The sequence below is a fragment of the Physeter macrocephalus genome, chromosome 12 (genome assembly GCF_002837175.3).
Source record: "Physeter macrocephalus isolate SW-GA chromosome 12, ASM283717v5, whole genome shotgun sequence".
Taxonomy (NCBI): domain Eukaryota; kingdom Metazoa; phylum Chordata; class Mammalia; order Artiodactyla; family Physeteridae; genus Physeter; species Physeter macrocephalus.
Window position 1 is genome coordinate 70,937,251 of NC_041225.1, and position 11,590 is coordinate 70,948,840.

Sequence of the window (11,590 nt, forward strand, 5' to 3'; positions counted from 1 at the left end):
CAGCCACTATGGAGAACAGTATGGAGCTTCCTTAAAAAACTACAAATAGAACTACCATACGACCCAGCAATCCCACTACTGGGCATATACCCTGAGAAAACCATAATTCAAAAAGAGTCACGTACTGCAATGTTCATTGCAGCTCTATTTACAATAACCAGGACATGGAAGCAACGTAGGTGTCCATTGACAGATGAATGGATAAAGATGTGGCACATATACACAATGGAATATTTCTCAGCCATAAGAAGAAATGAAATTGAGTTATTTGTAGTGAGGTGGATAAACCTAGAGTCTGTCATACAGAGTGAAGTAAGTCAGAAAGAGTAAAAAATACCGTATGCTAACACATGTATATGGAATCTAAAAAAAGAAAAAATGGTTATGAAGAACCTAGGGGCAGGATGGGAATAAAGACACACAAGTCCAGAAAGGACTTGAGGGCACGGGGAGGGGGAAGGGTTAGCTGGGACGAAGTGAGAGAGTGGCATGGACATATATACACCACCAAATGTAAAATAGATAGCTAGTGGGAAGCAGCTGCATAGCACAGGGAGATCAGCTTGGTGCTTTGTGACCACCTAGAGGGGTGGGATAGGGAAGCTGGAAGGGGAGACTGAAGAGGGAGGAGTTATGGGGATATATGTATATGTATAGCTGATTCACTTTGTTATAAGGCAGAAACTAACACACCATTGTAAAGCAATTATACTCCAATAAAAATGTTAAAAAAAAAAAAGAAAGGACAATTTGAAGGGTCTTTACCTGGCCCCCCTGAGCCTGAGTTCCCTTCAAGGGCTAATGTTTACCCAGGCCCAGTCTCATGCAAAACAAACAAACAAAAGACAAAGACTACAGAAAATATCAATAGTGATAGCTAAATCCTCTAAGATTAAGAAAAGGGGAGGGGGACCAGTAGAATAAAACCAGCAGGAAACCACTCTTGCTGCAATGGACTCCCTGAGCATTTCAGGAATTTGGTTACAGCTCAACACAAATCCTGATTCACGTTCACTCACCTCACAGGACAGCCTCACAGGCAAGAGGCTAAGTGCAGCCGCAAGATGGGCTGCTAAGAATTTTCTGATTTCAGTTCAGACTGGTTTCCAAAATGTTCTGGGGATTCTAAACTTTCACTCTCCCAGACTCTTCAGACTGTGCCATAACTAATCCCACATCTTGCATTTATTTGGGAAAGGAGGCTCCAATCTCCTATGTGGGTGGGATAGGAAGTGAAGACGGTAGAATCTGGAATCCCTTTTTGTTCCCATTTTCCTTTGTGAAAATCCTTCAAATTAAAAAGTCATTGAATGTTGGAGTTAAAAAGAGATGTTGGGGATCACTTAGTCCAATGGCCTCTCCTCATTTTAGACAGCTGATTGAGAAAACAGGCCGTGATCAAAGTCTCACAAGCTAGTGGCTGAGCTAACCCAGGCTCCAGGCCAGCTGCACTACTGCCTTGGGAATTCACACACAAGGTATTGGCAGAGGGCAGAGGGGGAATACGTGGCTATTAAAGGAATAATGGAAAAACTCCAAAGAGGAATAAATCAGCTGACACGTAGCTTGCCATCCAGGCTGGCTGTCACGAGGCTCAAATTGGAAGCAGGTGAATCTGTCTGATGAGAGTTGAAGGAGGGAAGTGAGGAAGTGGGGGAAGGTGGGAGGGAGGAAAGAATACATTTCAGAATCAACAGAATCTGAGACTCTGCATTTACTCTGTGTACTAACTAGGGTGACAAGGGTTGGATGGGAACAGATTAAAGGAGATATGTTCCTGGAGGAGGGAAAATGTTTCTTGTATTAATAAGTAAAGGGTAAAGGCCAGTCTCAGATGTGAGTAGAAGGTAGGGAAAGATGCCTGTGGTGAACACAGAGATGCACCCCCAGGTCCCCTTTCCTGAATGGAGGGTTTATTCCCCACGGTGGGAATGCTGCTGGAAGAAGACCTCCAGCTGTCAAACCCTCTTTGGGGAGTGCCTGGGCTAAAGGAAGCTGGTCTGCCCAAGGTCTTGCCTTCTTCAGGGGCAGTGAGTCATCCACAGGCAGATAAAGGCCCAGCCCTCTTGCCTCAACTGGGGACAGCTGAAAGGGTCCATCCCAGCCTCTGAACTTTCCATGTGGTCAGCTGAGCTCTTTGTTGGGATTGCTACAGAGCTTACCTTCTCCCTCTGCTAGATCCTACTTTCTCCCCCCGCTCCTTCCATAGTGTTGAGACCATGGGTGCCACCCTAGAAAATAGCCTCCATCTCAGAATCAGCTTAGGGGCACCCAAATGGCAGCTCTGTTTATCTAAGTAAACATACAGAGCCCCACTGAAAGCAGAGAGAAAACCTCCATCTGTTGAATCTGGCCAAGTAACTCACCTGTGGAAAGCACATGGCCCAAGTCCTGATTTAGAAAATGCAGTTAAGGCTCTGTCTAGGTGACAGGCTGTCACCTCATCGCCATCCACGTGCCCGAGCAGTGAGACCAAACAGGCCATTCCTCCCCTTGCAGGACCACACCCTACCTGAGCCAGGCAGCCAGAATCAAGTACAGGCAATTCTTAAAGACCTTTAAAGAAGATTCCAAAGCCACCCTTGGAGCTGGCACCCCATGTAAAGTTGATAAACCTTAATTAACTATCAAAAATGTTCTACAGTAAATTTAAATTCCTCACATCCTGCATGCATTGATTTCTTTTTGCTATCTTAGGCAGAGGAAGAAAACATAAGCTTATTGGTTTAGTGACATCTCATGATTCATCTTCAATCTCTTATTCAAGGTGAATGATCCCATTTCCACTTTTTTTTTTTTTTTTTTCAAAAGGTTATACTTTCCATCCCATCATCATGTCTGTGGCTTTCTGTAAAGGCCACAAAGGAATCTCTTTCAAATCTTGGTCAATTTAATGGCTATCAGTTTTTCTTCTATTAGAGTCAGCTTTATCATCCTGCGTGGCAAATGGCACAGTAACAAGGCACCATCAATAAGTCAACTAGGGCACTGTCCTTGGTTTCTACTCTTCAAAGCCAGCATTCCCACAGCCTGAAGAACTTAACAGGGCTTCTAACTGAAGAGGTGGGAAGGGTTCAAGAGGTGGGAAGAAAAAAAGGTAGAACTGAGGCTGCATGGTTCCTGGGAACAGAGAAGCTACTGTGCCCCCCAGAGAATGGGGAGGGGTGGGGTGATTCTGCCAGAACACAGCCAGAGGCAGGCAGCTCATGTTGGGGGGTCGCATGCTTCTGCCTATGAGAAGAATCTGAGCACATTAGCTATTTCTTTCTTGCCAAGAGTCCTTGAGATATTTAGATTTGAGTTATGAATTGAAAGTGAGATAAGCCCTATTTTATTTGCTTGTTTCCCTGCACTAATCTCAGGATGCTTCCTGGATCTGTATGGTAAATAACGATTTATGTAAGAGAGAGAAATAAAGGAGGTACATTCACTTATCTGGCTATCTTTGATCCACTGAATAATTATTATGTTTAACTCTGGACTGGTAGGGTTTTTATACTCATTAGGAAAACTTACACCAGTGGTTTTCAACCACTTGGCAAGGCCTAGAGACGTTTCTGCTCTTCTTGACTGGTTGGGTGGCGAGTAGGGAGAGCTACCGCCATCTAGTGGATAGAGGCCAGAATGCCGCTAAACATCCTACAGGGCAAGGACAGCCTCACACAACAGAGTTTTCTGTCCAAAATGTTGATAGTACTGGAATCAAGAAAGTCTGACTTACAAATGATTCCATGTCCTCCAGATGTATTCACCTCTTCAAGAGGCTTCAGGCATTGTTGTTTCTCCTCCTCTCCACATAATGCGCCTGGAGAAATTACAAGCTGCTTGATCCACAAGCTCACTGTCCTATTTTTGATGGAGGCAGAGCTGAGGAACAAAGACAAGAGAAACCCAACTGTGAGGGGAAAGCAAGCTTGACCTTGGCTCATGGGCTCCCTTCAAAAGCTATGTTTTATGTTGGGATCTCTGATCAGACAGGCTGAGTCAGAAAATAACAAGGAATTCTCAGAATTACTTCCTAGGTCAGGGTCTTGCTTTCAACTCTGTAATAATCTCATCCCCCCACTTTGAATCAAGGATTGAACACTGTGTAAGAAGAATAACCAGGTTCTCTCTTCAGTTGGTTCTGAAACCATCTCAATGATTTTGAGAAAATAGACTTTCTACAATCCGGCAGTAAATTGAGCAGCCTGGGATATTTTTGTGTGTACATTTCTTACTTTTCTAAAGAATAGACTGAACATGCCAGAATTTTTCAAAGCTGAAATTATGGTATAAGCAACAGCTTTGCAGGCAGCCTGTGCTTCAACGTGGAGTAGCAGAAACAGGAAAGTCAGCCAGGCCACGAGGGTCTGGTCAAGCGTATAACGGTGTGGGATTGCTGCATAACGGGCAGGATCCCACTACAGTAAAGCCTTTGAAATGTCTTGAAATCTTTTGTCTAGAAAACAAAGCCCTCAACTCCAGGCCCAAATTCACCCCACTCACTCCACCCTCATCCCTACTTCAACTTGAAAAGCTCAAAAAGAGAAAAAGCACTAGAATTTAAAACATTTTAATGTAGAGTAACTTTTTTTTTTCTTTAAAGGGCCATCTTCTTATGAATACAAATCCCCCAAGAATAGGCCTCAAGGAGACTTCTGGGAGGGTGACAGGGTAGGGAGCACCAGGAATCTGTCTCCCCTCCTAAACAACAATTGCTCTGGCGGAACCTGTCTGATGCAACTAGGGGGACTCTGTAGTCTACTGAAGGCTTGCAACTTCCAGGGGAAGGCTTGGACAATAAAGTGCAGTTAATTTCAGTCAATTTTAGCTCTTAGTACAGTAGCAGCTACCCATCCCACACCTACAGCCCCATGGCAGGCAGCTGTGCACCTGTTCCTGGAGCAGCTTGCACGTAGCTTGCAGGAGCCAAGGTGGTCAAGAAGAACCATGTCTGCCAAACATAAGGGATCTGTGCTCTGAGTACTGATTGCTGCTCCAGATCTCTAGTTGCACCTCCCTCCACTGTTGCAAGTCCCTCCCCGCTCCAGCTGAAGTGGCCTCTGGGGATTTAAAGGGCCAATACTCATTCTTTTCCTCCTTCCATTTTTCTCTTTTTCCCTTTTTGGGAGACAGATATGAAAGAGTAGGACATTCAAAAGCAATTCCATGTACAGGGGAAATTAGAAAGTCATCATGCACACTCAGAGGAAAGCACGGGCTCAGAAAAGATCTGAGAAAACATTAAGTTTACACCCCAAGCAGATTCCTGGCACAGAGACAACCTACAACAATCAAAACAGAAACAAAAACAAAAACAGAAACAAAAACAGAAAACCCTGGGGAAGGGAGAGAAGCTGATTTCCAGAGTTACCAGATTATTAGATTCAAATGTCCAGTTTTCAGGAATTCCCTGGTAGTCCAGTGTTTAGGACTCTAGGCTTTCATTGCTGAGGGCCCAGGTTCAATCCCTGGTCAGGGAACTAAGATCTTACAAACCACACAGCACAGACAAACAAACAAACAAAAAGTTCAGTTTTCAACAAAAAATCACAAGGCATATAAAGAAATAGGAAAGTATGGCCCATCCAAAGGAAAAAAAGAAAATCAACAGAAACTATCCCTGAAACAGAACTGATTTCAGATCTACTAGACAAAGACTTTAAAACAACTGTCTTAAAGGGGCACAAAGAACTAAAGGGAGAGGTGAAGAAAGACAAGAAAATGATTGTTGAATGAAATAAAAATATCAATAAAGAGATAGAAAACCTAAAAATAAACCAAAAAGAAATTATGGAATTGAAAAGTACAATAACTGAAATGAAAAATTCACTAGAGGGATTCAAAGGCAGATTTCAGCAGCAGATAGAAAAATGGAAATATTGAGTCTGAGGAACAGAAAGAAAAAAAAACTGAAGAAGAAAAAAACCAGAGACTAAGGGACCTATAGGACACCATTAAGGGGACCAAGAAGAAGAAATGTGGGAGTCCCAAAAGAAGAGACAGAGAGGGAAAAGAGCAGAGAGAATATTTGGTGAAATAATGGCTGAAAACTTCTCAGATTTGATGAAAGACATGAAATAAATATCCAAGAATTGCAGTGAACTCCAAACAAGATGAACTCAAAGAAACCCACACTGAGACATAATATAATCAAACTTTCAAAAGACAAAAACAAAAAGAGAATCTTGAAAACAGCAAGAGATAAGTGATTCATCTTATACAGGGGATCTTCAGTAAGATTATTGAAGATTTCTCATCAGAAACAAGCTTTGGAGGCCAGAGGCAGTGCTATTCAAAATGCTAAAAGAAAAAAAAAACTGTCAAGTAAGAATCCTAGATCCAGCAAAACTGTCCTTCAAGAGTGAGAAAAAATTAAGACATTCTCAGATAAATGAAAGTGGACAGAGTTTGTTACCAGCAGACCTTCTCTGAAAGCAGCGCTCCAGGAGTCCTGCAGGGTGAAATGACAAGACACTAGACAGTAACTCAAAGCCATATGGAGAAATAAAGATCTCAATAAAGTAAACACATAGGCAACTATAAAAGCTCATATTATTGTAACAATGGTTTGTAACTCCCCCTTTTGTCATCTACATGATTTAAGAGACTAGTACATTTTTTAAAATTATTAGTCAAAAATGCTAGTATTATTGTGACTTAGGTTTTTTTTTTTTTTGGCTGCATGGGGTCTTTTTTCTGCATGTGGGCTTTCTCTAGTTGCGGTGCGCACACTTCTCATTGCAGTGGCTTCTCTTGTTGCGGAGCATGGGCTCCAGGCACATGGGCTTCAGTAGTTGTGGCTCGCAGGCTCTAGAGTGCAGGTTCAGTAGTTGTGGTGCATGGGCTTAGTTGTTCCGCATCATGTGGGAACTTCCTGGACCAGGGATTGAGCCCATGTTCCCTGCATTGGCAGGCAGATACTTAACCACTGCCCCACCAGGGAAGTCCCTGTGACTTTGGTTTGTAACCCTAAATTTTGTTTTCTACATCATTTAGGAGACTAATGCATTTAAAAGAATTATTAGTTTATGGTTTTGGGCACACAGTGTTTAAAGATGTAATTTAGTGACATCAACAACCAAAATGGGTGAGGACAGAGCTATTAAAGTAGCACGGTCTTTTTTTTTTTTTTTTGGTAGTAAAATACACATAACGAACTTTACCATCTTAACCATTTTTAAGTGTCCAATTCAGTGGTATTAAATACATTCATAATGTGCTACCATTACTACCACCCATCACTATAACTCCTTCATCTTGTAAAACTGGAACTCTATACTTATTAAACAATAACTCCCCATTCTGCCCTCTCCCTAGCGCCTGGCAACCACCATTCTACTTTCTGTCTTTATGATTTTGACTACTAAGTACCTCAGATAAATGAAATCATACAGTATACGTCTTTTTGTGACTGGCTTATTTAACTTAGTATAAGGTCCTCAAGGTTCATTCACGTTGTAGCATATGTCAGAATTTTCTTCCTTTTTAAGGCTGAATAATATTCCATTGTACACATATACCATATTTTGCTTATCTATTCATTGGTCAATGGACACCTGCTTCCATATTTTAGCTATTTGAATAATGCTGCTATGATCATGGGTGTACAAGCATCTCTTCAAGACTGTGCTTCCAGTTCTTTTTGGTATATATCCCAAAGTGGAATTGCTGGGTCATATAGTAATTTTATGTTCAATTTTTATGCTAAGTGAAATAAGCCAGTCACAAAAAGACAAATACTGTATGATTCCATTTATACGAGGTACTTAGTCAAAAATCATAGACAGAAAGTGGAATGGTGGTTGCCAGGGGCTGTGGGGAGGAAAGAGGGAAGTTATTGTTTAATAAGTATAGAGTTACAATTTTATATAGAAGAAGAAAAGAGTTATGGAAATGGATGGTGGTAATGGTAACACATTATGAACGTATTTAATACCAGTGAACTGGACACTTTAAAATGGTTAAGATGTATTTTACCACAATTTAAAAATTGGGGGGAAAAAAAAGAATGGTCCTTAAATTACCAAAGATTGCCAACAGAATGCTATATTTTAAAATGTGACTAGCGGGATTTCCCTGGTGGTGCAGTGGTTAAGAATCCGCCTGACAATGCAAGGGACACAGGTTTGATCCCTTGTTTGGGAAGATCCCACATGCCGTGGAGCAACTAAGCCGGTGCGCCACAACTACTGAGCCTGCACTCTAGAGCCTGTGAGCCACACTACTGAAGCCCACACACCTAGAGCCCGTGCTCCGCAGCAAGAGAAGCCACCACAATAAGACTGCACACCTCAACAAAGAGTAGCCCCCCAGCTCACTGCAACTAGAGAAAGCCCGCGCGCAGCAACGAAGACCCAATGCAGCCAAAAATAAATAAGTAAATAAGTTTATATTTTTAAAAAATGTGACTAGCAACAACCAGACCAGCATCACATCTTCCCCATAAAAACAATTTAATTCGCTGAAAGAGGTGAAAGTCTTAGTGGCATCTCTATCGCCATCTACTGAATCGAATTTGTACTATATTCTAGTAAATCCTAACCAAAGAAAGGTCTTTGTAATATGTGCTTTCATTTAAATTCTAGCCACTGGAGCCTCTTGGTCAACGTTTTGCCCACTCTCGTTATTGATCCTAGTATCAGCACAAACCTGTTTCTGGATGTTGTGTTCAGGAAATGATTATTTTAAGTGCTCAATCCAGAGAAGCTGGGCAAAAATTGCATGCAAACCTTACATGCAGACTGTTTGCTCTCTGGTCAGGATCTGCAATTCAAAACCCATGATCGTTAAACCATAAACGCCTAGATCTTTAAGCAACTTGGCAGGGATCTTTGACAATTCATTCCCATTGCTTCCAAAATGTACATTGATTCTCTGTTTTCAAACTGTGTGAGCGTGTGTGTGGTGAGGAACGAGTTCAGGAGGAAATGGATGGGAGTTTTTTTGGTTTTGGCTGCGTTGGGTCTTCGTTGCTACGTGCGGGCTTTCTCTAGTTGCGGCGAGCATTGGCTACTCTTCGTTGTGGTGCGCGGGCTTCTCATTGCAGGGGCTTCTCTTGTTGCGGAGCACCGGCTCTAGGCGCACAGACTTCAGTAGTGTGGCACGCAGGCTCAGTAGTTGTGGCTTGCGGGCTCTAGAGCACAGGCTCAGTAGTTGTGGCACAGGGCCTTATTTGCTCTGCGACATGTGGGATCTTCCCAGACCAGGGCTCGAACCTGTGTCCTCTGCATTGGTAAGCAGATTCTTAACCACTGTGCCACCAGGGAAGTCCCAATGGGAGTTTATTATTAGACATCTCCATCTGCATATAACCAGAGTTCAGGGGTGACATGCACTTCATGTTAAGTACAAATCCAGCTAAAGCTGGCCTTATTTATAATAGTACATACTGTATGATTTGACCCAAGAAAACAACATAACAGAATATAACTCATGCAACTGTTCCTTGGATGAAAAAGTAGATCGTCCTCAGAGGCTTTAACATGTCAATACACATGAGAGCTTGAAGGTACAGTTTGCACTGATTTCCACTGAAGAGCTAATTGAATAGAAACAAAGATCCATTTAGGAAAATCTTCAGAATTTACCTTAGTAGCCTCTTTTTAAAAACTATAATATTTAAAAATAAATAAATAAAATAAAAAATAAAAACAAAAACTATAATATTGCTTCTTTACCATCCTTATGGTAATAAAGTTGGAGAATACTGATAGATTAATTCTTTAGCGTGAGAGAAAAAGGTGTCAAATTTACTTAAGAAGCATGTTTCTTTTCCTCTTTCTACACACAAATTACATCTGTGCTACTTTCCAAGTTCCTCTGTGTTAGAAATCAAAATGGCCTCCATTCTGGACCAGTGATACATACAGTAACTGTAACTTGTAGGTTAAAGAATCCTGCCTTCTATTGCCAGGGCATCAGTAAATCGGGCATTCTGTAGCAGCTTTTTCTGAATGAGAAAACATGGTAGCAATTTATTTCCTTTAACCATTCAAAAAGCTTCATTTAAAGTCAATGGAAACAAGAAATTAAATCTGGCCTCCTGAGTTTAGGAAAGAGGTTTTAAATTGGTGGTCTATAGGTCAAGTTTGGTCTGTAGATATGTGTTCTGTGTGGCCTACACAGTACTCTGAAAATGAGGACTGCTCTCGTCAAATCTACATTTCCAGCTTCTGATAGGGTAATTCTAAGTCCATAATCCTGCACGACAAAATTGGCTGGAACCTACCACAATTGTTCCTTTTAAAAAGTCCCTAGATCCCCCTATGCCTGGCTGTGAAATATCTCACTCATTTACAGTAGGACCAGACATCTACAGATACTTGAGAGTGACCTTTTATTTGGAGGCTAAGAAAAGAATATCAAGGAGAGACTGCCATAGATTCCCAAGGTATGGAGGGTACCTGTAGATAACTGACAATAAAAAAGCAAAAGGATATTGCTACATAAATAATAGTATCTTTATTATGTATCTAATTTTTTTTTTATTCAAGAACATAGCAAATTGCAACTACTAGCAAACTGACAACTTTCTATGGGTTCAGTGGTGCTGTATTGGTTTACCTTTGTTAAAATGCTGTTTTTTCTGAGAGGGAATGAAAGAAATTATGAGCTTTCTGTAAAATGGGAAAAGTTGAGGGGAATTCTGTGGGCAGTCCAGTGGTTAGGACTCTGTGCTTCCACTGCAGGGGGCATGGGTTCAATCCCTGGTTGGGGAACTAAGATCCCTGCATGCCACGTGGTGTGGCAAACAAACAAACAAACAAACAAATAAATAAAATGGGAAAAGTTTTAAAAAAATCATGAGGCCTGTACTTTGACTTTTAACTTACGTTTTAGCAATCTAACAGAATTGAAGGCAACTGAAAAATAACATTTTCATCTGTTAAGGTTAAAAAAAGTGATTGAAAATAACGGTTATTTTCTAATTATCCAGGATTTCGAAAAAGTTTTAAATGTTAAGAAAATTTTTTGATTAAATTTGTTTCAGAAAATCTCTAAACCTTTGCAAATGAATGAAATTAATGGAAATTCATTTTGATAAATGCTTGACTACAATAATTAAACAAAAATGTAACTAGTACAATTAAATCTTTCAGACTCTGAAAGAAACATTTTCCTCCCTTCTGTTGCTATGTTGGACAGAACACCTAATTTGAGTCAGAGAAACTTAGTTTGTCATGGTCCTTGCTATGTGATCTTCGGCATGTTACTTTGCCTTCTGAATTCCCTTTTCTTCACCTCCGAAAATGGGGATAATAATATCTATTTCACAAAATTTTTGTAAGGATTTAATAAGAATACATATTAATAGTACTTGCACAGTGTCTGGCACAGAAGAACACTTTAAAAAATATTTGTTCTCTTCATACATGGCAGGCAAAGAGGTGCCTTGTATAAAAATGAAAAAAGCCATGGGGGGGACTTCCCTGGGGTGCAGTGGTTAAGAATCCGCCTGCCAATGCAGGGGACACGGGTTCGAGCCCTGGTCCGGGAAGATCCCACATGCTGTGGAGCAACTAAGCCCATGTGCCACAACTACTGAGCTGGCGCTCTAGAGCCTGCGAGCGACAACTACTGAGCCCGCGTGCCACAACTACTAAAG